General features: G+C 38.5%; 1 long non-coding RNA gene across 1 annotated transcript; it reads left to right on the forward strand.

The window, feature by feature from the left end:
- Positions 1 to 372: 372 nt before the first annotated feature.
- On the forward strand, positions 373 to 22,889 carry LOC132346556 (uncharacterized). Its single transcript, XR_009496391.1, has 3 exons — positions 373 to 473; positions 21,057 to 21,164; positions 22,839 to 22,889. It is a non-coding gene; the product is annotated as an uncharacterized lncRNA (long non-coding RNA).
- Positions 22,890 to 25,343: the final 2,454 nt, after the last annotated feature.

Raw genomic sequence — 25,343 nt, forward strand, 5'->3', positions numbered from 1 at the left:
TGTAGGTGATTTCATTTAATGTGGGATACTTCATGAAAATCTCTAGATTTTTGGCTTTCATTATTTTCAGGTCAGATGAGCTGCTTTGAATTCTTTTGATTCAGTGAAGCTCCCTAACCCATGTTAAAGTATTCCAACTACATTTCCAAATACATAAGAATTAATTTTTATTAGTCACTCCAGAGACAAATACCAAGGTCATTGTGCCTACTTAACAGCAAGTGACTTAAAAATTAAGACTAAGAGGAACAAGGACTTCTGCATTTAATTTATGTATTTTTAACTATTAGAAATTTTAGTCAATTGCATATATAATAAGACTTTTAGTTATGAAATTATAGGATAAAAGATGATAGAAATTACAAGGTACCTGTCATTATCAATGACATTTTATTTTTTGTAGAACCTATAAAGAAATCAAGAAGGCTGCACAAAATATGGTGTAATGTCTACAGGTGGAGACAGGCCACAAGGTGAGTGAAACTGCAAAGAATTTGTAATTAGAAAGAACATGGATAAACTGAGAACCCAGTTTAAACATACTTTACTTAGTTTAAACCAGTGCTTGTACTTCATTCTTGAAGTACAAATATTACAAATTGTTTTGAAAATTTTTGTAACCCTGCTTTATTAAAAAACAAATGAATGTATTATGGGATTCCTTTATTAATTAGCAATCACAGCTAATAGCCACATCATAAACCAGCCATATGACATCAAACTTTTACTGCATTTATGAATGTTTACTCACGGTATTGAGATAATAATATGGGCTTCCCTGGTGGCTCAGATGGTAAAGAATCTGCCTGCAATGTGGGAGACCTGGGTTTGATCCCTGGGTTGGGAAGATTCCCTGGAGGAGGCCATGGCAACCCACTCTAGGACTCTTGCTTGGAGAATCCCCATGGACAGAGGAGCCTGGCGGGCTACAGTCCATGGGGTCACAGGGGTTGGACATGACTGAGTGACTAAGCATACTGTAATGTTTACTCACAGTATTGAGATAATAATGGCTATGTTTTGAGTTCTATTTTAGATGTTTTTGAAGAGTGCGAAAAAACCTTAACTTTACATTCAGCTAAATTTACTGTCTACTTTCTACTAGGCTTTGTGATGCAAAACTATGTGGGATTAGTAAGTCTTATCCTGATTTTACAGTTGAAGAAACATAGGTTTATAAAGATTAGTAAGGTTCCAGGGTCACAAAGCTAAATAAGAAACAGCTAGAATTTGAATGTTTAATGCACTTAAAGATGTTTAATGCACTTAAAGTCCCATAGTTCAAAGTATTATTTTTTAATTTAAAATCTAAAAAGTGCACATTACAAAACAAACACTTGTTCAAGATAGAAGAAAGTGAAGTCACTCAGTTGTGTCCAACTCTTTGCAACCCCATGGACTATAAGCCTACCAGGCTTCTCCATCCATGGGATTTTACAGGCAAGAATACCGGAGTGGGTTGCCATTTCCTTCTCCAGGGGATCTTCCTGGCCCACAAATCGAACCTGGGTCTTCTGCATAGCAGGCAGACGCTTTACCCTCTGAGCCACCAGGGAACTCAAGATAGAAGAGTATAAGTAAAAGGCGTAAGTCCATCTGACCCCTAACCCATCCCTCTTTTCAAGAGTAACCACTGTTAGTAGTTTGGTATAAACCCTTCCATCTCTTTCTTTTTATTCTATGTGCTTTTCATTGTATCACACTTCTGGTCTACTTTAAAACATCAAAGAATAGAGGAAGCTGAATTTACCATACATCTTCACTAGTATGAACATCTATCTTTAAATAACTGAAAATCTCATTCAGCTAACAGACCCAAAGAACAGAACTTACTCTTTTCTAGGGACTCATCATCTAGAGCAGTGTTCTCAATTTGATTTTGAGAGAATAAATATGGACTCTTTTGAAAGTCTGACGTGAGCTCTGAACCTTCTCCCGAGAAGAAAATAGATCTGCATAAAATTTTGCTTATAATTCAGGTGATTCATGGATACTCTAAGAGTATGCAGACCCCTGATCTTGTAGAAGCAAGATTCTTAAATTAGTCATTTAACATAGATAAATACTATAGTAGAAGTGTGGACAAGACACTAAGGCAGCACAGAAAAGCAAGGCCTTTCCTGAGACATGTGAAGAAAGGGAAGAGTGATACTTGTACAGAATCTTAAAGAACACAAGGAGTTTGACAGCTCGCCCAGAGTAGGGGAAGGATGTCGACTGAGGAAACACCACTTACAGACCCTACAAGCTAGAAAGGACAGGGAACCACAAGAGTGTTTTGTGTCAGGAGCCCAGTTTGTATATGAAGGGGATGAAAGATGAGTTTGAAGAGCTAGATAGAGGTCAGATCATGAAAGGGTTTGTCTATTGTATTAGGATGTTTGAATATTAGGAGTCAATGGAGGATTCTGAACAAGAATTTCATCACTGTAGGTTAGAAGCCTACAATTAATGCACGACTAAATAAATGATCCTGGGAATACTCATGTGGATGATAGAATAAGCTATAAGAAAGAGATAAGACCACTTGATTCAGATTTTTTGAGGGATCGTTGATGAAATACTATGCTATTGAAAAGATACATTGTAAAAATCAAATGGAATTGAGTAGAAGGTCACTGTTTTTACAAAGGAGATTGGGAGACTGCAGCTCTGAGACTGTATTTGTGAGACAAAACTCAAGATTTGGGCAGTCCAGCTACCCCCTCACTGCAGTGAATCCCATATAGTCAAGCCAAGCGTCAGTCCCTCAGGGTTCTGTGCCACTCCTGGTCTGTCACACCCTCCTGTCCTCCACTGTCCTCCAGTGACTCCTGATGGACCATTTGGTTTTCTATTGACTGCCAAGAGGAGGAAAGAGAAAGAGGGTACAATCGGTCAGGTTTTCCATTTTTTTTTTAACACTGAGTATGTATCACTTTTACAGTTGTTTTTTTTAAATTTTGTTATTTATTTATTTAGCTGCACAGGTCTTCGTTGTGTTGCAGGAACTCTCTAGTTCCTGGTGGGCAGGCTTAGTTACTCTGAGGCATGTGAGATCTTCCCAGACCAGGGATTGAACCAGTGTCCGCTGCATTGCAAGGCAGATTCTTAACCACGCAGGAAGTCCCTGTAATTTTGTTTTAAAGTAATGTGGTAGAAAGCCAGGCTTACAAACAGTGTTATAGCCTGTTTGTCTCTGTTTGGTTGTACTTCACCTGATGTACCTACCTCAATACCCAATATTAGTCTCACCTCCTGCTTTTTGGCAGTGGCTTCATAATTGAAGTAAGCATCGAAAGTCTCAAAGATATTTCACCTGATAAATATTTATTATTCATTAAAAATATTACTTATCAGATGTTGTAAAGGCTTTGAAGATTAGACTTGTACATGTATTATATATGCTATTTTGTGTATATGATGTATCATAAGAACTTTTTAAAATACAAGAAATATTTGGTCTTTGCCAAAGGGTAGTGCTCTGAGAGATTTCTCAGTCTACATGTATAGATAGTGAACTTTTGTTAAAACAAAATTTACAATTTAGGTATATACTGTATATAGATATAAAATTGATTTTCCCAGTCTGCCTTTCTAGCTCATTATTTTTAATGTCTCCTTGCTATTAATAAAGATAAATAAGTTACTGTGTTGTTTTCCTTTTCCCCAGCTGTGTTGAGGTATAATTGATAAATAAAATAGTAAGATACTTAAAGTGTGCAATATGATGATCTGATATATTTGTGCATTGGGAAAGGATGCCTCTCCTTTATTGGTGGGGACATTTAAGTTGTATTCTTTTAGTAAATTTCAGTTATACAGTCCAGTCTTATCAACTATGAGTGTGAGTGCTTAGTTGCTCAGTCGTGTCCAACTCTTTACAGCCCCATGGACGGTAGCCTGCCAGGTTCCTCTGTCCGAGAAATTTTACAGGCAAGAATACTGGAGTGGGTAGCCATTCCCTACTCCAGGGGATTTTCCTGACCCAGGGGTTGAACCCATATTTCTTGCATCTCCTACACTGGCGTGCCTGTATGCTAAGTCGCCTCATTCGTGTCCAACGCTGTGCAACCCTATGGACTATAGCCTGCTAGGTTCCACTGTCCGTGGGATTCTCCAAGCAAGAATACTGGAGTGGATTGCCATGCTTTCTTCCAGGGGAATTTCCCAACCCAAGGATTGAACCCATGTCTCCTATGTCTCCTATATTGGCAGGCAGGTTCTTTACCACTAATGCCACCTGGGAATCCCCTTATCAACTATAGTCACCATGTTATGCATTAAATCCTCAGACCTTATTTTACTTGTAACTGAGAGTTTGTACCCTTTTACCAACCAGAAGTCAATCACTATCTAAAAATCTTCTGGAATTAATAATTAAATTAAACTCAAATTTGACTTGAGTGTCCACTGCAAAAACTTCTCACATTTTCATATCAGAGGAATATGAACAAATGACATAAATGTTGTATCTTTAAAACTCAAGCTAATTTTGCATGCCTCTCTGTGCAACATCTGAAAACTTAAAAATATATAATAATTTTTAAAAATTGCTTACCATTGAGAAAATTGCTCCTATAAAGAGATCGTCTATGTTATCTGAGGCTTGCAGTCTAGCATTCTACTTTGGTAGGAACCGGATACTCACCAGGTGCAATGGCTATGAATAAAAAACAGTCCCTGCACTGGCGGAGCTTATAGTATCATGTGGAAACAGACTACTGCCTATAAATCCCAACAGGAAGAGACACTAATAACATAGTATGAGAATGCAGTGAAAGAAAGAAAGAAAGTAAAAAAGTGAAGTCGTGTCCAACTCTTTGCGACCCCAAGGACTGTAAGCTACCACAGTCCTCTGTCCATGGGATGTTCCAGGCAAGAGTACTCAAGTGGGTTGCCATTTCCTTCTCCAGGGCATCTTCCCAACCCAGGGATCAAACCCAGGTCTCCTTCACTGTAGGCAGATGCTTTACCATCTGAACCATCAGGGAAGACAAGGGAATAACTAATGATGGCTTGGAGGACCAGGGCAGGCTCACAGAGAAGGAGGGGCTTGAACTGAGCCTTGAAGGATGAGAAGCATTTCATTAGGTAAGGAAAGATATTTGAGGCATAGAAGATGGAACGAACAAAGACACACAGGCAAGTGTTTGATAAAATGCATGAACTGTGATCATCTGTACATCTGCATCATATACTAACTACTACAAAGTTTTATTTGAAATACTATGAAATAGAGAAATGAATCAAGTAAGTTCAGCTAGTCCAGTCATTAACTGTTGCAAGTAGCAAAATCACACCAACTAATGTCTAACTGGCTACAGAGACACATTGGGAATAACCCTCAGGCATAAAATTAAGGTCCCATAGGCAAAGTTGGATCCAGAGACATGTGGCCAGCTTAAAATCTGACAGTCAAACGGGTTTTCTTTCATTATTCAACTTCAGAAAAGAGTCTGATTCCTCCCTGGAGGTAGAGTACAATGGCAGTACTCAGCCTCCTGTCCAAGATGAAGAGCAGTTCAGCTCTGGCCTCATATTGGCTACTGCTGCTGCTGCTGCTAAGTCGCTTCAGTCGTGTCCGACTCTGTGTGACCCCCATAGACAGCAGCCCACCAGGCTCCGCCATCCCTGGGATTCTCCAGGCAAGAACATGGAGTGCGTTGCCATTTCCTTCTCCAATATATGAAAGTGAAAAGTGAAAGTGAAGTCGCTCAGTCATGTCTGACTCTTAGTGACCCCATGGACTGCAGCGCACCAGGCTCTTCCGTCCATGGGATTTTCCAGGCAAGAGTACTGGAGTGGGGTGCCATTGTCTTCTCCACATATTGGCTACACCACTTAGCAAAATCAAAATCCTACAGGAAAACCAGACTCACCCTTCTAAGAAGGCTTTTCAGCAACCACTTGTTGCTAATCAAGCCATTGCCCCCACCCCAAACATAGACACATACATACACTTTCTCAGGGTGCTGACAGAAGCATTTCTTTCACTCACACAAGATATTTTACCTGAGAGAATTCCTGATAGATATGGTTTTCTCCCTTTCACACTTCCAGGCTCTTTCAGCACTTCTGAGAGATAACTGCATGCATAGCTCCTGAATCTAAAAGCTTTTAACCCCATTTTCAGGCCCAATATTGCCAAGCAATTGGTCACTGGAGACTCCCTCCTTCTCCACGGCTGGGCTCAGGTTGCTGCCGTGGATCAAGCTCTTAACTGTGGCTCATGAAGTGGTCACCGGAGCCTGCACAGTGCTTACCTGTGTGAGTTAGGTGCTCCAGACTGCAGAAGAAGCTTAACATACAGTCCCTACCTTTAAAGACCGATGAATCTAGACTTCTAGGGAGGATCCAAGTTTGCTGCTTCTTTCATCTCTATCAATTTTAGGTGAGAGCCTCCAGCTTTGTCCTAGGCAGAACTGAAAAGGATAGTGATAATCACTACTAGAAACAATCATACCAGAGGATGAACTAATCAGACTCTTAGAGAGGGTAACTGATTTTCTCAAGGTCAATCAGCTATTTAAATCATCAAGCTAGGATTTGAGTCCAGAGGCACCATATTTCAGAGCTCAGATTCCCCATCTCCATTCCCTACTGGCACCTAGCTTGGCTCTCAGTATTGCTCTCAGCTAGTGAAAGTGGTAACTGACAACAAAGTAAATAAAGCATGTTTTTATTTATTTTTATTTTTTATTATTTATTTATTTATTTTTGCGTTTAAATTGATGATTTGCTTTATTGAAATGTTAAACCAGCATTGACAGCTACTGTAACCCTTTAATTGACAAATCCACTCAGGAACCATGTGTTAAAAACTTCCTTATGGAGAATGGAAGCATCACCCTCCTTTTTCCATTGTAAACCGGGTGTGTTCAGTGTAGGCTCCCTGTTTTCTGTATCGGTGCTGCATTGTACCAGGAGACGGAATTAGAACAGCACCTTTTAATTTAATTTGTAGCAGGTCAGAGTTCAAAACTGCAATTTCACAAATGTTTGATAAAAAATGTCACTGGTTTTGATTGAGTTGTGTTATTAACCTCTAACTTGAGAGTCTTGGTTTGTTTTTTGTTTCCTTTTTTTGGATTAGCATTAATGTGTCTGACTTCTCAGTAATACGTGCTATTTCTAGTTTTGTTTCTGCTAGAGAACTTCTACCAGTGGAATAATGTATTTCACTGGCTGGTTCAGCATAAAGACTTAAATACAGAAATTGCAAAGTAAGTAAGTTACTTACAGAAGATAGTGCTGCTGATATATATATATATATATATATTTTTTTCTTCTCCAAATGTAGTAGAAGATATTAAAAATATCTTTTGAAAATAGCAATTTATTTCTTTTTTTTAAATTTTATTTTTAAACTTTACAATATTGTATTGGTTTTGCCAAATATCGAAATGAATCCACCACAGGTATACATGTGTTCCCCATCCTGAACCCTCCTCCCTCCTCCCTCCCCATACCATCCCTCTGGGTCGTCCCAGTGCACCAGCCCCAAGCATGTTTTTAAAAAAATCTCTCAGGATCCAAAGGAATAAAGTTACAATGTTGGTGATAGTAAGGTTAAGTATATTTGGGTGAAGGGCCTGACCTGACAGTCTTTTTATTCCACTTATTTATGAGGCCCACTTCACTGAGATAAAAATTATCAAATGACATAATTACCATATTTGCATAAGAAATTGGAACTCCATAGTGAACCATTTTATTATTTCTGTCAAAACAAGAGCTTATGACTTAGTCATGTCACTTTATCATGACCTCACTTTATTTGTGAAATGACAGGGTTTGGCTGGATGGTCTCTGGGCCATCTTTTAGTTCTGACCTTCTTTACCACACATGCTGAACCCTTAATTTATATTGCAAGTTGTTCTGGTTGGGTATGGTTTGGTTTGATTTTTCTAAACCATGATACTGCTTCATTTATTTACTTCACACCTATGTATTTGGGGGTCTATGCTATGCTAGACTCTTTCAGACCCTGGGGAATGCAGAGTGAATAAAAATGTCCAAGCCCTCATGAAGTGGAGGTGATGGGCCAAGAAGATCAAAGAGCAAACAAATAAACAGACAGCATTGTTGTTTGATGGTAAATGCTGTGGAGAAAACGGAAGCAATGGAAAGGATACAGGCTTTGAAAATGTGACCTGTTCTTACACGTGTGGTCAGGGAGTTGACATTTAAACAGAGACCAGAAGCCTTAGAACTTTTTTATTCTTAATGGATGATTGTGGGATATTGTAAATTTGACCAGACCTTGAAGTTGTCAAAATTCTGATAGGAACAAAATGGCCCTGGGTGGAGGTATGTGAGTTTGAGTTTCAACCTCACCTCTACACTCACATCCTGTGGGCCCCTGGATTTTCACAAATAAGCTTCTCTTGCTTCTGTGATTCTAAATATTCTATATTAACATTTTAATGACTTTTCGAAAGTACTGCATCTACTTATATATATAATTTTTGCCAATGAGGGTTACGGTATTAGCAGTAAGTTCAAAAGGCTGTTAAAACTGAATTTACAAGATTTTTAAGAAATAGGACTTTGAATTGCATGTAAACTTTGCATCTAGATTTAGAGTATTTCTTTTCTCAGCTTCATAAACCACAGGCTTAGAGAAAGAACCTAAGCTTAAGGGTGTATGAGGAATTAAAAATTCAACGAGTAGGCTAGAAATACTGCTTTCAAAGGGATGGGTGTAGTTTTTTTTTTTTTTTTTTCTGGATTCATTTTCTACCTACTGGCTCATTCACTGTCCATCTCATATTTGTTTTGGAGACCTGGAGCATAGATCCCCAAGAAGAGGAGAGGTAGACATAATAGACCAACAGCAGGTCCTTGAGTTTTAAGAGGAATGAGGTAGACAAGCCCCAGAAAGTGAGGTTTCTAAGGTACATCTCAAAATGAGTAGAGGAAGAAAAGGATTAATTTGCTCTCTAAATCCCAAACATTTGAATCTGATATATGTAACAAAGGCTAAGCCATTACAGATCATCTTGTTTTAACTCCATCACACTGAAAATGCCCATTAAAACTAAGATAGAATATTAAATCCCCTTGTTCTACTCTCTCAGCCTGGGTTTCCTGTGACCACATTCTTTCTCTCTTAGTCTTTATGTCCGTGACCATTGATTACCAGATGTTAGGTAAGAGAACACTTAACAAGTAATTATTAATAATTAATAACACCTAATTAGTTATAGGAGGATTGTGTGCTAAATACTTATTATTGACAATGTTTAGCAGGTTTATCATCTTCGTCTCAATGAACTTTTATTGAGCTGCTATTCTATGTAAGAATATAAAACACGCACCAAGAATACAGAGATGGAAAAACTAGCCTCTTTACTCAAGAAGTTTGTTTATAAGATGAGATTATATACATAAGTTATATACAGCAGAAAATCATGGTTTTGGTTCCAATTGAGTTCTACAAATTTTCCAAGAAAGGGATAATATCCTATTGGACTGAAGTTGACAGCCCAGCAAGGTACTGGACCTGAGTTAGATTTTGGGGAATGAGTAAGGATTTGACAATTGGAGTAGGGTGAGGAGGGCAGACCAGGCTACAGGGAAGAAAAGAGACAAGATAGGAATGCAAGTGATGAGTAAGCGTTAGGAGGCTGGAATACCTCCTACGAATCAGAAAAAATGTTGGAGAGGAAGGTCTGGGACATTGGAAGACCTTGAGGTTCACTGTCTATTTCAACAAGGAGAGAGTGATTCAAGAGCATGATCAAGAGATGATCAGAGAGATATTTAAAGAAAAATAATCTAGTACAAGTATAGAGTGTTGATAAACTAATGAGGATGTTACTATAGATGTTTGGGAACAAAGCAGTCAGGTTGAATTAAAGAAGTGACATAGAAAGAAAGGAGAAAATGTAAGAAACCATGTAAAAGAAGACTCAAAGATTTCACTGCAGTGGATCATAGGATGAGAGGAAAATCATTCCAAGGGCTTAAGTCTGGGTCAATAGTGGCAATTGTGACAGAGCCTGGGAATGAAATCTGAAGGGGGTACCTGGATAGGCTGAAGATGACCAGTGTGATTTAACCAGCTTGAATTTGAGGTAACCTTGGAACAGCCAAGTGCAAATTTTCATTGAAAAGAAGTTCAAGATATATAAAAAGGACATTCATTTAGCAGAAAAAAAGATCAAAAAGACAGTTTTGTTTCCTTCTCTCGAAATATAGACCTGAATACTGAAAAGACAGCTGAAACTGCATAGTGGAAGAACTAGAAATGAGATTGTGAACTGTTTCGCATCACTTTAGTTTGGGTACAATGCATCTTTTGGTTTTTGATTTTTAAATTGAACAAAAGGACAGTTATGAAAGGCTCTGGACTGGGTGCTGGGAAGGAAGGCCCCTGGTTGCCATATCATCACATGGCTGAGTAATATTTGGAGATGCCCTGCTAGATTTTAGCCTCGCATTTTAGAGCGGCAAGGATTTTGAGAGCTTCTGAATAATAGAGGTGAGGAAATGGAAGCCTGGAGAGGGTTCCTGGCTTTTTCATGGTCACACAGTGAACGAGAAGTCAGGATCAGATCTCAGTCCAGGGTTCCTTCCTTCCGCCAACACTGCTGGTCAATGCGTGTACCTTCCCGACTCTTTTTTAACATTTTTACACAGATCTATGGTAGGAAGCGGAGAAGGCAATGGCACTCCACTCCAGTACTCTTGCCTGGAAAATCCATGGACAGAGGAGCCTGGTGGGCTGCAGTCCATGGGGTCGCTGAGAGTTGGACACGACTGAGCAACTTCACTTTCACTTTTCACTGTCATGCATTGGAGAAGGAAATGGCAACCCACTCTAGTGTTCTTGCCTGGAGAATCCCAGGGACAGGGAAGCCTGGTGGGCTGCCGTCTCTGGGGTCGCACAGAGTCGGACACGACTGAAGCGACTTAGCAGCAGCAGCAGCATGGTAGGAAGCCTGATGAAGATGTTCACAGATTATATCATCAAAAAGCAAAATGGGGACCTCCCTGGTGGTCCAGCAGTTAAGACTTTGCACTTCCAATGTGGGGCAGGGGTTGTAGGGTGGGGTGCAGGTTCAATCCCTGGTTGGGGAACTAAGAACCCACAGGCTGTGCAGTGCAACCAAATTAAAAAATAGCAAAATGGATGCCTTAAGAAGAGTGCTAAATACATAGCAGTGAAGGCAGGAAGTGATGGGGCGAGGAGAGGACATGCATGTGCCCTGTTAGATCAACTCACCTTCAGTTCAGGGAATTATTTTCAAATGACATCAGAACAAGATGAATCTACATAATCTACACATGGAATGATTTTTCCCATCGTACATTTAAGGAGCCCTAGATAGATTCTAATGAGGTTGTTTAGTATCTTTCCATACTTATTTTTAAAGGCTCTGAAGAACTGGATTGCTATCCAACTACCTGGGATGTGAGAAGTATGTAATTCAGTTGGGAGGCAGGAGCATTTCTATATTTTATTTACTTATTCCTGTCCTAACTTTTTCCAAAAAGGAAACTGAAATAGTGCAGTATGAAGTTTAGGAATCAAAATACAGCATCTCAGCAAAACCAGCCCCAATGTGCCTCATGTATTCTGGTCCCTTTATGGAATGCTTTTAGGCCTAATTTTTCTTTTCTTTTTTTTTTGGTTGCACCACTGAGTGGCTTTCAGGATCTTAGCTCCCTGACCAAGGATTGAACCTGTGCCCTCAGCAGTAAAAGCACAGAGTCCTAAACAGGGAATTCCCCAGGGCTTTTATCCTTGTGCCAAACTTACCAGATGTGGTAAGAAATTACAATTGATTGGGTTCAGTATGCCTTAGCTCTGAGGAGGACATGTATGAAATAGAAATTCATTTCAAAAATTTAAAAAGAAATTATCGAACTAATGATGGCATTGCATTTGTTATCAATTATATCTAGGTTACTATGCTGTTGAACCCTAATAAGAACAGATTATTGGATGATCCTTGCCCTAGGCAGGATAGATGACAGTTGAGGAGAATGGCCAAGTCAGGCTTATAAAGAGTATGAGTCATGCTCTGCCCTCTGCAGGGTGACCTCTGTCAACGGTGCTCGGGCTATGGGTGACTCTTCTACTGAGGTCATAGATGTGCAGGATTCGTCTATGATTTCCAAGTCTTGGGGTTCCCTGGGAGGTGGTGAGAGGTTAGTCTTTCTGAAGATTGGATTTTACTCTAGTCTCATTTTTAGCAGTTCAGAAAGCGCCAAAGGCAGATCCAAATTAGATGTCATTTCATCTGAACTATGAAAAAGAATACTCCCAGGAATATCAGCAGTAACCTGGTTTCCACTCTCACCTAAAATAGGTTGTTAGTGGTAACTGATGCTCTATTTTACAAAGCACTGCTAACTCAGCTTGTGATTCAGGTCTAGTGAGTTCTGCCACTGCCTCTGCTTTGGAAGGAAGAATACTTCTGAGGACTAGTTAAGGATTTACCCTCTGTAATTTAGGGCCATCCCTAGGGCTGGAGGGAGCTCTCGCTGGAGCTCAGGGCTCCTTCCCTGTACAAGTCTCCCAGGAGCCTCTCCTGCCCTCCACTGCCTTTCCCCTCTTCCAATCAGGACTGACCTACTAAAAACATAGCAAGAGTCAATTTTCTTTTGAAGGAAGTATTTACCTCGTATTCAGGTAACACCGTGCCCTCTGCCTCTTGCAGAGTGTCTCTGGGAGGCTCTTAACTTCCACTCAGATGAATCCAGGGAGAGAACCTGTTTAAAAGGTTGAAATTAAAGTGAGTCAAACCAGGATAAGAAAAGAGATGGAAGAAAAGAAAACATCTGTGTGGAAAAGAAAACATCTTCCACGCCAGACCCAGAGCCCCTGAAGCATCCAGGTTTGCAAAATCAGATTTTAACACCTTTTTATTTTTGCCAATAAATGAGTCAGAAGAGCTTCTGGAAGTATTACGGGCTTTTGATAAGTTTTGATCTCTTAAACGAAGCAGTCTTAAAATAATTATCTCTGGCCATTGGATATTTTCGTGTGTAATGACATGCTGATAATATTTCTTTTTCTGACTGAGTTGACAAATAGCAACTCAAGCAAATTATCTTGACTAATATTTGTAGATAGAACAAAAACAAATTAATGTGTCTGTGGAGTGGAGGTGGGAGGACTTCTGGTTTCCACACTCAGGGAAAAAGAACCTCTGTGTGCTTTACGAGCTACAGAAGTGCCCACTCTCTGTGCTTTGTCCCTCTTCCCACTGGTTCTGAGCACTCTGCGGTTGCTGGCAACAATGGAGTATCAGTTATAACTAGTTTTGTTGCAGGGTCATTTGTTAGGAAATTCTGTCTACTCTCTTTTGATTTCTCAAGCCCAATGGTGGATACAGTGAAACTTGGCTCAATAAAATAAAATTGGATTTTTTTTCTAACAAAAATCACCTCCAGGCTAAACTCTTTCCATATTTTTCACTGATTATTTTTTGCTCATGTGAAGCACATGTGGTAAAGAGTATGTTTCTCTGGTAGTCTATTAGATGCGAATTCAACTCACTTCCACAAAATATTTGGTGACCACAAGCTCAGAATGGGGAAAGGAGCTGGGGATACAAAAATGAATAAAATACACTCTCTGCTTATGGTCTGGTGAGGGAACTAGCATTCAGGCAGTTAACCAAGGATGTGACAATGGCCTTGTGACCTTTTTTCAGTGGCAGGGGTCATCCAGTTTCTAGCAACACCTATATTTGAGAAAAGGTCAAGTAAGAAGCTGACTTGAGGACCAAGAACTTTTTGAACATAAGACTACTTATTGTTTGAGTTGTCTGCTGACAGATTCCTATTTTACTTTAATTTATTGCCTTTCCATAAATTACTATGTTTTCAAGGATGATTTGATTATATATATTTGAGGGAAGTGGGTATAAAAAGTTACATTATCACTAAAACATCCTCATTTTAAACACATGCGTATATACTTATGCATTGTGAAATTTGTCTTATCTCTTTATTTTGCTTCTTAGGGTCACACTGTGCTCTTTGTTTTTTTGGTTGGATTTTTTTTTTTTTTGCATTATATTGAATAATGAATTACATCAATAGATTTCTAAGCATCAAGATATTTTTATAACCTAATACCACTAATCAAACTGTTGTATTTTTGTTTTCTAATATTTTATTTAGAATATTTGTGTATCTAGGCTATCCTAGAGTAGATTTGGTATCAGAACCTCACAGAATGGATTTAGTGACTTGTACATATCTTATTTTGGGGTATGGATTAAATGGCACAGTCACTGTTATTTATAGACATTTCCTGTTATATTTTCCTGGGTGATTTCTTATTTGGGGGTTGATATTCAACCTCCCCCTTTCAATATCTTCTGTAAATAGTTGCTGTAATAGATTTTATAAAGCAAATTTCAATGATCTATGTTTTCCTTAAAAATTATCCATTTCATTTAGCTTTAAAAGTTATTGATAATAAAATGAACATAGAATTTTATTAATAATATTTTATAGCCTCTGAATCAGTGGTTACGTCCTATTTTTTTGTTCTACTTTGTATTCTTTCTCTTTCTCTCAATCTCCATATCTCTCATTAGACTTATCAAAACTTTTCTCATTTTACAATGTATTCAATCTTTTTTTTTCCAAATAGATATCAGACCCCATGTAAGAACTGATATACTTTTAATGACAGTAAAAGTGGTTTTTGATACAATAGTGGTTTGGAATCCTGTCACATGAGCAGTTTATGTAAAGATAGAAAGCAATAGAAAAAATAATGGTCCTATTGGAACTGCTTCCCTAATCGTTCAGAGGAACAGTTTCCTTTTGCATAAAATGGATAGTAAAGTGTGCTGCCCACTGCACAGCATGGCTACAATCATCGGGTGAGATAATGTAGGTGTGAGTGTTTTGGAGACTAAGACGCAGGTACAAAAAAGGTCATGAAATATGTCATTTCATGAAACTTATGTTGCTTTTAGGCTGTATGGAAAAAACAAACAACACCTTTCATAATTTTCTTTAAAGTACTTTTTTATATCACAAAGTTCATATGGACTTTCCTCTTTGAAAACATTAGCAAGATTTGTCCTGATGAATTACTTTAGTTTCAGGGGAAAATATTTCCTCATCACCCTCCCCCCAACATAAAGAGTTCTCATTCTACTAAATTAGAAATGTGCACTAAAGACCCATTCAATAAAGGACATCGGAATGGAAATTAACTCAAGTCTGCTTTCAATTAATTTCAATTCCCCAAAGTGCAAAACTTTCCTTTTCTGTCACAGCAGTAATTGGAAAGTAATAGACAATCCTAGGCTTTTGTGGTCTTACGCCTGCACTGGTGTGTGGGGTATACATTCTAGGTCAGTCTGGGGGAGGGTCAGAAGATTTTCTGGTATTCTTTCTGCTTCTATTAACTTTATTAATGCTGCTAATCTTATTACTTGAGTTAATGTCATAAAAATCTGGCTATAACTTTTTAGATGAATGTTTCAATGTTCCTATATCTCTATTGTGATCATTTTAGAACCTTTTTTAAAGCAGCAGAAACCCATTTTAAAGGAAATTTCTTCCTCCAAAGTTATAGTATGTAAATTAGATGAGAACAGAGAGACTCTGCTTCAGGGGAAGGGAAGGGGGGCCCAGGACTCCACCAGCTTGGTGGCTTTCTCTTTGCTCCCAAGGCAGGCTTAGAAAAGCCCAAGGGCTTCAAAGTAGAGACTAAAAACTATTGTTCTATGTAATGATCAGACATGGTTTAGAGACAAACAGGCATTTTCTAAAAACTTATCAGTATTTTCTCAAGGGTCTGCCGAGGCCCAGATGGATGTTATTAGAGGCTGCTGCTGCTGCTGCTGCTAAGTCACTTTAGTCGTGTCCGACTCTGTGCGACCCCATAGATGGCAGCCCACCAGGCTCCCCCATCCTTGGGATTCTCCAGGCAAGAACACTGGAGTGGGTGGCTTCCCTGATAGCTCAGTTGGTAAAGAATCTGTCTGCAATGCAGGAGACCTGCTTTGATTCCTGGGTTGAGAAGTTCCTCTGGAGAAGGGCATGGCGACCCACTCCAGGATTCTTGCCTAGAGAATCCACTCCAGTATTCTTGGGCTTCCCTGGTGGCTCAGACAGTAAAGAATCTGCCTGCAATGCAGGAGACCTGGGTTCGATCCCTGAGTTGGGAAGGTCCCCTGGAGGAGGGCATGGCAACACACTCCAGTATTCTTGACTGGAGAATCCCCATGGACAGAGGAGCCTGGCAGGCTACAGTCCATGAGGTCGCAAAGAGTCGGACACGACTAAGCACAGCACAGCACAGGCAGTGATTCAAGGATTATGAAGGACAAAGTACAGAATTACTGGGCTCAGGGAGTGAGGGATGCCCACAGACAATGAAGCAGACTACAGGTAAGATCTCAAAGGAATTTCATAATGTTGTATAGCTCTTCCCAGAAAAAGTCATACTACTTTCCCACATAATACTGTTATTTTCCCTTTTAAGATGTATCTTTCAAAATATGTTACTCACTAATATGATCATACTCTTCAAACTAGCAATTTTCTTCTGTAAACCTAGCCTAAAAATGCCTTAAATAAGAGGGAAAAAAATCTATATTCTTTTTTATATTAACTATAATTTTCCATTAACTATACTGACAAATAGAAAATGATCCTAATATTCAATAATTTGAAAAGGAAAAGACAACAGTGACATAATTCCTCAAACAACTATTTTTCAGTAATTAAATATAATGACTGCAAAACTATTTGGAGAAATCTAGGAATTGAATCCATCAGTTCTGAAGTCATGGAGACCTATTCCAATTCTGGCTCCCTCTGCCATATCTTATCCATGATTCTCAGTACATCATTACCTCATTTTCCCAAGCCTCAATATGCTCATCTGTAAAATGAAGATAATGATCCACACTGAACAGGATCAATGTGAGGATTCAATTAGATGTGACAATATAAAGAAAACATGAAGACGGTGCTACAATCACAGCAGCTGTTCAAAAAATGTAGATACTTGATCAATGTGAGGATTCAATTAGATGTGACAATATAAAATGAAGACGGTGCTATGACCACAGCAGCTGTTCAAAAAATGTAGATACTTATCCTCTATCAACAGATTTGTTAATAAACTTAAGGAAATACATGACGTCCTAAGAAAATATAAATTATAAAATTAAGCTTAAAAGTTAACTAGACCAATTACCTTTTAAGAAATTGAATTGGGTTTAAGGATGTGTCTATTTTTTTAAAGGCATTAAGACCAAATGTTTTCATAGCTATGCTATACTATCTTTTGACGAGCAGACAATTCCAATTTAATTGAAACATTTCTAGATTATAGGACAAGATAAAAAACCTCTCTAATTCATTTTAAGAAGCTAGGATAATGTGAATGTCCCTTTGCCGTAGAATAAAAAATAAAAAAGCAATAAATCTTCCACAGATCAAAATCACTCATGAATATAGATGCTGCTGCTAGGTCGCTTCAGTCGTGTCCAACTCTGTGCGACCCCAGAGACGGCAGCCCACCAGGCTCCCCCATCCCTGGGATTCTCCAGGCAAGAACACTGGAGTGGGTTGCCATTTCCTTCTCCAATGCATGAAAGTGAAAAGTGAAAGTGAAGTCGCTCAGTCGAGTCCAACTCTCAGCGACCCCATGGACTGCAGCCCACCAGGCTCCTCCATCCATGGATTGTCCAGGCAGGAGTACTGGAATGGGTTGCCATTGCCTTCTCTGAATATAGATGCAAAAATGTCTAAATATTAACAAATAGAATCCAGCAGGGTGTCAATAAAACTAACTCCTATGACCAAGCAAATATTCCAGGAATGTGAGGATGATTCAACATCAGAGAATCAGTATAATTTATTATGACAAAGGAGAAAAAGGCAAGTCTATCAGTAGCTGCTAAAAGATGGATAAGATACAGTAGCCATTCCTTTTAAGAAATTTTGGTAAAACAAGGCTAAAGTTACTTAAATATGATATATATTATTTACCAAAGGTAGAAAATATGATTCTAAATGACTTTAAAGTCATTTACATTGAAATAAGAAGATGGATAATAATATCCACTGTCACTGTTATTAGTAAACATTATTCTAGAGGCTGTAGCAAATACAATCAACTGTGAAATAACCAGTATAAAATTTGAAAACAAGAATAAAAATCATCTAGAAGTATTTATTTTAAAATCTTCTATAATTAATAAAGGAATTTAGTAAGATGGCTGAGAACAAAATAAATATTTAAAAAAGAGAGAGAATACAAACACCAGCTAGAGAGAATTGGAAATTGAAAAATGCCATTCACAGTAGCAGTAAAAACTATACAATACTTAAGAATAAATGAGTCTTACTTATTAAACCCCCAAGTATATAAAAGCACCAATATATACAGCTCATGTTTGTTGTAGCATTGTTTACAGTGACAAAATAATGGAAATAAAGGGAACGCCCATCAATAAAGGAACAATTAAAACAGATTATTCCTACCATGGATGTTACTCAGTCACTAACAGTGATTTGTTAGATTTACACCAGTTAACTTGGAAAGATTGCCATGATATATGAAGTGAGAGGGGATGATGCAGAGAGGAAGAGTATGAACCTACAATGACAACCCCCGCCTTATCTGTATATTCTGTATATACATTTGAATGTGGCTCTATGAGGATGGAGAAAGGAATGAAGAATTTCAGCAGATTGTTAACACTGACTGAGTCTTAGGAGGAACACTTGTACCTCTACACAAAAAACCACAATAAAAACAACTTGAATAATAAAGGTCCAATTTGTAAAAGAAAGAAAAATACTTAATATAGGTAAAAAAGTAGATATAAAATTATAGGCTCCATTAACAATCAGGTAAAATATTCAAGGGAAAAGTGATTGACTAGCAATAAAATCAAGTGATCAAAAAGTAGAGGCATCAGAGTTGTTTTTTTTCCCCTCAATATTTACTAAATTTTTTATAATGTGGTTTGGTTGCTTTCATAATTAAATAAATAAAATTTCTAATTTATTTTCTAGTGACCATATACCTTATCTTACTTCTTGAAATCAGTAACTATTTGTACATTTGTGAACTTGATGTCTTACCTCTGAAAATGCATAAATTTACATTTTACCTATGTCAGATGGCAGTTTGGGGGTTTGCTTTTAATTAGCTGCAGATTAGATCAATAAATCTTCTGGAATTAATTATCCATAAAAAATCCCATTAAAATGTGGCTTCACATATTTTAATACTTTTTCCCCCAAATAGTAACAGAAATCACTTCTAACAATTACTTTCAAAGCTGTGTGGTTTTGAGCAGATGATTTATCTTCCCCTCTCCACGCCTCGGTTGCTTCTCCAATAAATGAGGAAGTTAAATCAAGTAATTTTCTCAGTGTCTTTTGGCTCTAACTTTCTGTGATTTAATTATATTCATCATGGAATTCATTAAATATCAAATGATTATTTGCTAAGGAGCAGAAACTTTTCATCTTAGTAATGTTTATATCAGCTATGAAAGAGATTCAGATAGCTAGGGAAGATGCCTTACCTTGACATAATTTCCATGCTCACATGAAAAATGTACAAGATTCCAAATAGCATACAGCCTTCACTTTGGGCCTCTCTTTAGATCCCCCATTTATAATTGTGCAGCTATTGACCAATGCTTTTTCATCCATGTGTGCCTTCCAGAGTCTGTCAATTTATCATTTTGGTTCACAGACCTCAATATATGCATGAAACAGTAATTTCTAGTTTGAGGTATAAATTATATAGGATAAAAGGCACCTAGTCAAAGTACACATTTTGATGAATTTTGACAAATTTATGCATCTGGATAAACACGACCACAATTAAGCAATAGAATATTTTTATCAACCTAAAAGGTTCCCTGTGCTTCTTCCCAGTTCAACTCCCACCTCCTGCCCTCGGTAAACACTGATCTGCATTTTATCACCAGAAATTAGATGTGTCTTTTCTACAGCAAGGAACAAAGTTGTAACTTATGCTTTCTCAATCTTGAATAGTGTTAATATATTTTTAGTATTTCAATTACGTTTCTTAATTGCAAAGCAATAGGAAATAACTGGCTGATTTACGCAGCAAAGGACATTGTTAAAAGGATATGCACAGCTCAAAAAATCTCTGGGAGACTGGAGAACCAGGTTTGGGATTATACATCCAGCAGCAATGCCCCAAATCATGTAGCAGAGCTGTTCTGGTGAGGAAAGCAGCAGCTGGAGTTACCTAAACTGTCTATACCAGATCATGGTCACCACTACCACCCTTGTTGATGCTGCTGCTGCTTGTCTTAAGAATCATTTCTATTTCTAAGAAAGTAGAAAGTGTATCAAGTATATCTGCCCTAGAAAATCCTTCTGCAACTGTCAGCACCAATTGAGGTGAGTGTATCAAAATGTTACCACATGTCCATCATGCCTTAGCTGCAAGGGAGGCTAGGAGAACCTGGCACTTTCAGCCTTCACATAAGGGGAGGCCTCTGATCAAGCTGCATAAGGTTGGGGAATTCCCCCATCACTGAAAAGGATTAAAATTCTAGATGGGATAAAAAGAGTGCCAGTGTCCACAATACTATTTTTACTTGTTAGATTGCATTCTGAACCAGCAGCTTCATGTCAAAACATCACACCAGCCAGGCCACATTTGAGTAGCATCTCCTGGTATAAAGAAGTCTACAGATGGTGCAAGTGGGGACAAGGCCATCACAGAACTTACTGTTTAATGAAATAGAAACAGATATATCAGCCTTCATGCTTACTCAAGTTAATTTCCCCAAACTATACCCTGATAATAAAATTAATGGGTTTAAGTTAATGGTTTGATCCCCAACAGAATTCAGTATATTAAAAACTACCATAATTTTAAGTAATGAAATTCATACTTGCTGACAAAATATTTACCTTTGAGTTTTAAGCTAAATATGTGCTCAACTTAATATTTTCCCTCTTCTGAAGCTGCACATAACACCTGTTGCTTCTGTGTTTGTTTCAATTTTTTAAAGTTAGCACATAAAGTAAGTCCAGTCACTTCACCTGTTCCCTTACTCTTGATTTCAACTGACAGGTCTGGGGACGAGGGGATGGCCTGATCCAGGGACGATGAAGATGCAATGTTGAATAAGCTGGAGGAGAGAAGCAACAGGCACCATGGAAAAGACCAAAACCAAGCAAGGTTAGATTTTTCCTATGTCTTGCTTAAGGCTCAGGATTTAAGAAATATAGGTTGTACGCTTGTCTTGCCCTTATCTCGCAACATGAATAAGATGTTAACTTGACTATTCTTATTTCATTATCATAACAGAATGACCAGGAAGAGCACAGATGTGGTACTGGGGAAACGGGAAATGCTACATGTATATCTATAATTTGAGTAGTTTCTTACTTTTCTTAGCAATAATTTTAGGACTGCCTCAGAATGACCTCCTGAAAAGGGTCAAGATATATATGGAACTAACAGACAGCCAACGCGACCTAGAAACATGAGGGCTTTCTCTTTTAAACTTTACCACACAGAATCAACCATATAAAGGTAGGGTCTGTTATCATCTTCCATTGATAGGTAAAGAAACAGTCATAGAGAAGTGAGGCTATAGCTACAAAATGTCAAGAGTTTGATCTGGGAATCTGATCTCTGTCCCTAGGTTCTGGTTCTTGCCATTATACCAGGCTGTTGGGACATAGCATGAAATAGGTTAAGTAAATCCACTCAAGCTCACGAGGGGGATTTTGGTGATCTCAAACCATCTGGATTTTATAGAGACTGCCCTTGGTGTGTAGAAGCTTTGAGCTGAGGTTATATATTATTTATAAACTTAACATAGAGGCTGGTTCCTCTAAGGAAGGGTTTCCGGTACCTGAATGTCCTAGGAGAACAATGTACACATCTATACATCCAAATATTTGCAGCTGGGGATTTTATGTATAAACTGCTTGATTCATACAATGTGAAACAAAGGAGATGTGGCTAAAATGGATAAGCAAAGGGGTGCTTATGAGGTGTACATTTTATGCAATTTACCTCGTCCTCAGGGCTGAGGTTCTGACAGGTACATTCTAGGCTAATCTTTTTCCTCCCTAGTGCAAATGGTTTTCATAACCTACTACTTTCTTTATGTTTGACCTGTCTCTACTGTTGACAATACTGTTTTCTTTCTGTCTGCATCCTTCTGAGACCCTTTGTATTGAAATTTCCTTCCATCAACCTTCTTGCCCAGGAGGACAACAAAATTCCTTTAGCTGATCTGGGCATGACAGAGGGCAGAGCTCTGAAGTTTAGCAAGGATCAGAAGCAGGAGAAGTAAAGAATATTTTACACAGGCCTCCTGAGAACAATAGGGTGACCACTGGATAAATGACTTCCTGACTGGAACTAGCTCCTCAGATAAACTTCACTCAGCCCCAAGAATAAGACAGACCCTTTTTTTTTGGCCTTGCCATGTGGCTTGTGGGATCTTAGTTCCTTGACCAGGGATCAAACTTGTGTCTCCTGAAATGGAAGCTCAGAGTCTTAACCACTGGACTGCCAGGGAAGTCTGAAAGAGACCCTTCATGGGTATTCCCTTCTGGCTAATGAATAATCATTTATCATTCAATTTGATCGAGAAACTTCCCCTCCTTGGTAGCAGATGATTTTCTACTACAAGAGATATATCAGGTAGATATAGTTTGATCATTAGAATGTAATATAAAATAACCTATGCCAATTGATCTTCTGTTTCTGTTGAATCATTGGCTTACCACGTAAGTACAGATTTAGTATCCTGTAAGTCCCCTCGTTCCCTGCATGTCTGAAGAGAATAGGGAGAGAATGAATTATGTTGATTAAACTGAGCTCTTTTCCCTACAGGAGATAATGAACATAAGCCAATGAATAATCCTTCCGCACAGATTTACCAGGTAAAAACACAGATTGTTTTAAACTCTTTTATGTATCACAATGATGACTGTCCTTTATGTACCCATTGTTTTTAGCACTCACAAAAGCTTCTACATGTATCAGTGGGTTTGTTCACTTAAGACTGTGAGATAAGCAGGGTCAAGAGTACCATTCACGTTGTACTTTGGTGAAAACTGATGACTGAAGGACAGCTTACCCAGTTTATAAAATACAGCACCACCGCTCCCACATCAATGATGCTTTTCTTTTTGTTGTCACCATCATTCTGGCCATTACCCTGGTTATTATCCTGTGTAATAACATTTCCATCAGAAGGAGAGAGCAAGATCTGCTTTTTTTAGTCTTCTATTTTAGTGGGGAGAATTGAGAATAGAAGGGGGTTAACACTGCAAATGTTCATATATGATAACAGAAAAAAAGTTAAGCTCTTTTCAAACAATGGGAATAATTTGATTTATGAGGGAGACAAATGTTCTGCTAACTTTTATGTAATATGTTTACAATGACAGTCACTTTGGCTCTCTACATAGTATTTCTTTGGTTTCTATCTACCAACTGTAATTTAAAGTAAATTTCTTCCCTTAAAAATCACAGAGTTCATTCTGACATAATATGTAACATGAAAATAGCTTGGGCTAGGGAAACCCATGCTACTCTCTAGACTTAAGGCATTGTTATTTGGAATACTTGAGAAGGAAGAAAGAACTGACAGGGTTAGGTGGGGGTTGGGAGAAACGGTGATTTCAAAGTTGGCTCTTAAGGTTTTAAGCCCTGGTATACCAGACCACCTTACCTGTCTCCTGAGAAATCTGTATGCAGGGCAAGAAGCAACATTTAGAATCAGACATGGAACAATGGACTGGTTCAAAATTGGGGAAGGAGTACATCAAGGCTGTTTATTGTCACCCTGCTTATTTAACTTATATATAGAGTACATCATGCAAAATGCTAGTCTGGATGACTCACAGATGGAATCAAGATTGCCAGGAGAAATATCAACAACCTCAGATATGTGGATAATACCACTCTAATGGTAGAAAGCGAAGAGGAACTAAAGAGCCTCTTGGTGCAGGTGAAAGAGGAGAATGAAAAAGCTGGTTTAAAACACAACATTAAAAAAACAAAGATCATGGCATCTGGTCCCGTCATTTCATGGCAAATAGATGGGGGAAAAGTGGAAACAGAGACAGATTTTATTTTCTTGGCTCCAAAATCACTGAGGATGGTGACTGTAAACATGAAATTAAAAGATGCTTGCCCCTTGGAAGAGAAGCTATGACAAACTTAGCATATTAAAAAGCAGAGACGTGGCTTTGCCAACAAAGGTCTGTATAGTCAAAGTTATGATTTTTCCCGTAGTCATGCACACATGTGATAGTTAGACCATAAAGAAAGTTGAGCACCAATGAATCAATACTTTCAAATTGTGGTGCTGGAGAAGACTGTTGAGAGTCCTTTGGACAGCAAGGAGATATAAAGGAAATCAACCCTAAATATTCACTAGAAGGACTGATGCTGAAGCTGTAATACTTTGGCCACCTGCTACAAACAGCTGACTCATTGGAAAAGATTCTGATGCTGGGAAAGATTGAGGGCAGGAGGAGAAGGGGGATGGCATCATGACTCAATGGTCATGAGTTTGAGCAAACTCCAGGAAATGATGAAGGATGGACAAGCCTGGTGTGCTGCAGTCCATGGGGTCGCAAAGAATCAGACATGACTTAGCGACTCAACAACAACACCTAGGAAAACGGGGCTTCCATGGTGGCTCAGTGGTAAAGAATCTGCCTGCCAATGCAGAGGACGCAGGTTCTATCTCTGGGTCAGGAAGATCCCCTGGAGAAAGAAATGGCAACCCACTCCAGTATTCTTGCATGGGAAATCCCACGGACAGAGGAGTCTGGTGGGCTATTGTCCATGGGGTCGAAAAAGAGTCGGACATGACTGAGGGATGAAACAACAACTATGAAAAAGAGTGGTCCCCAAATAGAGATACAGGAATCCAGAGGAGCAGGTAGTTTGGGGAAATGTAATTTAAATTTATTTACTTTGAGTAACAATAAAATGAAAATAACAACTAGCTCGCAAAAATATCATGTAAGAGATCACTGCTGAGGACCCAATTAGGAAACCAGCACAAGAGTATGAAAACATTGTAATCATGTTGCTCTTAGAACCAGACCAGCAAAGAGAGAGGTTGAAGAAAAGAGCCTCATTTCAACCTAATGCATATTTATCGAGCAGTTACTATGTGCAAAGTCTGTTTGGCCTAATGGAAGACGAAACAGATATTCCTACTGAGTTTTAAGTGTCCTGAAAAACATACAATAAATACCAGGTAGGCTGTTTGGAAGAATTTCAACAGAGGTATTGATAAAATTCTGTGGAAAATGAAGAAGGGATGAATTAATTTTAACTGAAGGATTTGGATCGGGCCTGTAAGAACAAGTTAAT

Source organism: Bos taurus, chromosome 11 (genome assembly GCF_002263795.3).
Source record: "Bos taurus isolate L1 Dominette 01449 registration number 42190680 breed Hereford chromosome 11, ARS-UCD2.0, whole genome shotgun sequence".
NCBI classification, from domain to species: Eukaryota; Metazoa; Chordata; class Mammalia; order Artiodactyla; family Bovidae; genus Bos; species Bos taurus.